Consider the following 5,715-nt stretch of genomic DNA (forward strand, 5'->3'; position numbering starts at 1 on the left):
TATAGCCACCCGCAGGTCTGTCACTGAATGACCAGACAGGTTAAAGTGTTCTCCCACTGGTTTTTGAGTATTTTGATTCCTGATGTCAGATTTGTGTCCATTAATTCTTTTGCGTAGAGACTGTCCGGTTTGGCCAATGTACATGGCAGAGGGGCATTGCTGGCACATGATGGCATATATCACATTGGTAGATGTGCAGGTGAACGAGCCCCTGATGGTATGGCTGATGTGATTAGGTCCTATGATGATGTCACTTGAATAGATATGTGGACAGAGTTGGCATCGGGGTTTGTTACAAGGATAGGTTCCTGGGTTAGTGGTTTTGTTCAGTGATGTGTGGTTGCTGGTGAGTATTTGCTTTAGGGTGGGGGGTTGTCTGTAAGCGAGGACAGGTCTGTCTCCCAAGATCTGTGAGAGTAAAGGATCATCTTTCAGGATAGGTTGTAGATCTCTGATGATGCGCTGGAGAGGTTTTAGCTGGGGGCTGAAGGTGACAGCTAGTGGTGTTCTGTTATTTTCTTTGTTGGGCCTGTCTTGTAGGAGGTGACTTCTGGGTACTCATCTGGCTCTGTCAATCTGTTTTTTCACTTCAGCAGGTGGGTATTGTAGTTTTAAGAATGCTTGATAGAGATCTTGTAGGTGCTTGTCTCTATCCGAGGGATTGGAGCAAATGCGGTTATATCTTAGAGCTTGGCTGTAGACAATGGATCGTGTGGTGTGTCCTGGATGGAAGCTGGAGGCATGTAGGTAAGTGTAGCGGTCAGTAGGTTTCCGGTATAGGGTGGTATTGATGTGACCATCGCTTATTAGCACAGTAGTGTCCAGGAAATGGACCGCTTGTGTGGATTGATCTAGGCTGAGGTTGATGGTGGGATGGAAATTATTGAAATCATGGTGAAATTCCTCAAGGGCTTCTTTTCCATGGGTCCAGATGATGAAGATGTCATCAATGTAGCGCAAGTAGAGTAGGGGCGTTAGGGGACGAGAGCTAAGGAAGCGTTGTTCTAAGTCAGCCATAAAAATGTTGGCATATTGTGGGGCCATGCGGGTACCCATAGCAGTGCCGCTGACTTGAAGGTATATATTGTCCCCAAATGTGAAATAGTTGTGGGTGAGGACAAAATCACAAAGTTCAGCCACCAGGTTAGCTGTGACATTATCAGGGATACTGTTCCTGATAGCTTGTAGTCCATCTTTGTGTGGAATATTGGTGTAGAGGGCTTCTACGTCCATAGTGGCCAGGATGGTGTTTTCTGGAAGATCACCGATGGATTGTAGTTTCCTCAGGAAGTCAGTGGTGTCTCGAAGATAGCTGGGAGTGCTGGTAGCGTAGGGTCTTAGGACAGAGTCTACATAACCAGACAAGCCTGATGTTAGGGTGCCAATGCCTGAGATGATGGGGCGTCCAGGATATCCAGGTTTATGGATCTTGGGTAGCAAATAGAATACCCCTGGTCGGGGTTCTAGGCATGTGTCTGTACGGATTTGTTCCTGTGCTTTGTCAGGGAGTTTTTTTAGCAGATGGTGTAGTTTCTTTAGGTAATCCTCAGTGGGATCAGAGGATAATGGCCTGTAGAATGTGGTGTTAGAGAGCTGTCTAGCAGCCTCCTGGTCATATTCCAATTTATTCATGATGACGACAGCACCTCCTTTGTCAGCCTTTTTGATTATGATGTCAGGGTTGTTTCTGAGGCTGTAGATGGCGTTGTGTTCAGCATGGCTGAGGTTATGTGGCAAGTGATGTTGCTTTTCCACAATTTCAGCCTTTGCACGTCGACGGAAGCAATCTATGTAGAAATCCAGTCTGTTGTTTCGACCGTCCGGAGGAGTCCATGCAGAATCCTTTTTTTTGTAGTGCTGGTAGGGAGGATTCTGTGGGTTAGTATGCTGTTCAGAGGTATGTTGGAAATATTCTTTGAGTCGGAGACGTCGAAAGTAGGATTCTAGGTCACCGCAGAACTGTATCATATTCATGGGTCTGGAGGGACAAAAGGAGAGGCCCCGAGATAGGACAGACTCTTCTGCTGGGCTAAGAGTATAGCTGGAAAGATTAACAATATTGCTGGGTGGGTTAAGGGAACTACTGTTGTGGCTGCTTGTGGCATGTAGCAGTTTAGATAGTTTAGTGTCCTTTTTCCTTTGTAGAGAGGCAAAGTTTGTCTTGTAAATGGCTTGTCTAGTTTTTGTAAAGTCTATCCATGAGGAAGTTTGTGTGGAAGGTTGGTTTCTTATGAGAGTATCCAGTTCTGAGAGCTCATTCTTAATCTTTCCCTGTTTGCTGTATAGGATGCTGATCAGGTGGTTTCGCAGTTTCTTTGAGAGTGTGTGACACAGTCTCTCAGCATAGTCTGTGTGATATGTAGATTGTAATGGATTTTTTACCTTTAGTCCTTTTGGTATGATGTCCATCTGCTTGCATTTGGAAAGGAAGATGATGTCTGTCTGTATCTGTACGAGTTTAACCTGTCTGGTCATTCAGTGACAGACCTGCGGGTGGCTATATTACAACAGAAAAACTTCAAAAACAGACTCCAAAGAGAGACTGCAGAGCTAGAATTGATATGCAAACTAGACACAATCAACTCCGGTTTGAATAAGGACTGGGAATGGCTGAGCCATTACAAACGTTGACTCTATCTCCCCTTGTAAGTACTCTCACACTTCTTATCACACTGTCTGTACTCGGCTAGCTTGATTATCACTTCAAAAGCTTTTTTTCTCTTAATTAATTGGCCTCTCAGAGTTGGTAAGACAACTCCCACCTGTTTATGCTCTCTGTATGTGTGTATATATATCTCCTCATTATATGTTCCATTCTATATGCATCCGAAGAAGTGGGCTGTAGTCCACGAAAGCTTATGCTCTAATAAATTTGTTAGTCTCTAAGGTGCCACAAGTACTCCTGTTCTTCTTTTAATTTTTTCTACATTCAGTATATTGCTTACTCCAAACAGGGATGGCATATGAGCATCTAAATATATTTTCTGGTACTGTATAAGGTGGAAATTAAGAAAAAACAGTACTGACAGTTCCTTACTGAATATAACTGTTCTACCACATTAATCCTGAATCCAATAGTTATAATATAGCTTGGCTTTATTTTTGCATTACTCCAAAGGTCAGAAAAGGAAACATTTGTAATGATATGTTTACTTGTATAAATTATTCAACCACTTGATATCTTTGTGTTCCTGTAGTGAGTCGGTGTGGCTCCCCGCCGCCCCGGAAGGGGAAGAGCCCATCCGGAGGCTGGAGTGGGTGGAGCTAGGGAGTTCTGAGCCCGCCCCTCAGAGGGTCAGGCGGCGACCTGGAAGTATAAAACCGAGCCCTCAGAACTCAGTCTGGCCCCAGCAGCCGGAGAGACCAGACGTCTCCAGCCTAGCTCGGGGCTGGGAAACCTCCGCGGACTGGATTGACCGCCAGGAGCCGCCATGCATGCCCTGCGCCCGCTACCCCGAGGAGCCGCTGGGCCTGCCCGGCGCCTCGTATCCGGAGGAGCTCCCGGACTTGCCAAACGATCCCTGGCCGGACGAACCCATGGTCCAGGATCCCCCCGAGGCCGATGCCAGCATCCAGGTAGGCCCAGAGGGGGAGTGTGGAAGTAGCCCTGGGGCAGCCGACCCCAGTCTGGCCGCAGCACTGCCAGAGCCGATGTCAGTGTGTTGCGGCCGGGATCCCCACTGACGAAGCAGCGGGTCTTCTGCCGCTGCTAGGGCCCCGGGCTGGGACGCAGTGGAGTGGGAGGGCCTGCGTCCCCCCTGCCACCCAACCGGTGGGTGGCCGTCTCCCCCCTCCCAGGCCTGTCGAGGGTCAGGCCTATTACTGTGGCTCAGCCCTGCCTGAGGGCCTGAGCCCTGCCTCAGTGTTTGTTGCCCCACCCTGACCTAAGGCCTGGGCTAAATACTTTGTTTACTGTGGCTCAACCCTGACTAAGGGTCTGAGCCCTGACCTAACGCTGGTGCCCGCCCTGAGCCGGGGTCGGGTTTCCTGTATCTTTCAGGACTGCAAGGGCTGCCGGGCGAGACCCGACAGCCAGACAAAGCACTCAAGCCCCAGCAGGTAGTGAGTCGGTGTGGCTCCCCGCCGCCCCGGAGCGGGTCGAGCCCCAGCGAACTCCTGTACACAGCCATACAGCGTTCCAGGAAAAGCATGGTTCCTGATAAACAAGGGAGACAAAGTTGGAAGTTGAAATGTGTGGAAGCCTATTTGGCTGTAGGTGTTTGCTTTAATAAATGCCTCTGTGGTATAAGATAGATTGCGATTCTATACATCATGGCACTATTCAGTCTCTTTTCAATACAGTTTACACATTGTGGTCAACAATTAATACATACTACTGATTTTTATATAGCATCCCGCCGACACTATATTGGAAAACGCTCCATTGATGGTGATGTTCCCAAGCTAAAGAGAAAAGGGTGATTTTTAAGATGAGATTTAAATAAACTTGAAAGTGTCTGTACATTGCTGAGCACAGCAGTGCCCTGCTGTATGATTAGGCACTACTGCAATACAAATAATAAACAATAATTTATAGAGTCATCGATTTTAAGGCTATAAGGGACCATTATGATCACCTAAGCTGACCTCCTGTATCACACCATCCAGAGAAACTTAGGCAGTAGTTCCTTCAGCAAGCCTTTAACTTCTGGTTGAGCTAAAGCGCATCTTTTACAAAGATATATAGTCTTGACTTAATGACTTCAGGTGATGGAGAATCTGTCATATCTCTAGTCAAAGGGTTAACGACCCTCACTGTTAAAAAATTATGCCTTATATCTAGTCTGAATTTGTCTAGCTTTGGCTTCCAAACATTGGATCTCATTATGCCTTGTCCTGCTAGATTAAAGAGCCATCTACTAACAGAAATGTCTTTGCCATGTAGGTACTAATAGACCATGATCAAGTCACCTCTTAACAGTCTCTTGGATAAACTAAATAGATTGACCTTCCTAAGTGTATCGGTACAAGACATATTTTCCAGACTTTGAATCATTCTTGTAACCCTTTTCTGACCCTTTTCAATATCTTTTTTTGAAATGCAGACACCAGAACTGGACACAGTATTCCAGAAATGGGCCATATATGGAAGTAATACCTCTTCCCCACTCCCCCTTGATAATGCCCTGCTTATATATATATCCAGGGATCACATTCTCCCTCTCAGCTATAGAATCACACTGGGAGCTCATGTTCAACTTCATTTAACATGGATCACAGTGAATTGCAGCAGAACCTCACATGAGTATTGCAGTTACCTACTGCACAAATGGAAAATGAACAACCCAATGTTTGAAAGTGGAGAAGACATACAAATCATGGAACATCAAGTGAACCGATGCCCTCTACAATCCTTCTCCAGAGGGGGAGCCTTATTGCATGATTCATTCCACATAAACAGAAACCATAGAGTGGATGACTGTCAAGGCTGATTCCCCACTCTGGCACTTCGAGTGAAGATGGTGGGGGCCCTCAAGATTAAAATTTGCCAATCCAGGCTTGTATTAAACTCCCAAGATTACAGCTTTTCTCTGATCTTGGCTTGGTGAACGCTGCCACCACCCAAATGCAAAAAAACCCCTGGGACCCAGGAAGGAGCATGTGGGATTTCCTCCCTGTGGGGTACTCTCAAGCCCTCTCACTCCCCCTCTGGGGAAGATCTGAGAAAGAAAACAAAGGAAATTAGCTATGGCGACCAGCTAATCAACCAACATG

This window comes from Trachemys scripta, chromosome 11, assembly GCF_013100865.1.
Source record: "Trachemys scripta elegans isolate TJP31775 chromosome 11, CAS_Tse_1.0, whole genome shotgun sequence".
Taxonomy (NCBI): Eukaryota; Metazoa; Chordata; order Testudines; family Emydidae; genus Trachemys; species Trachemys scripta.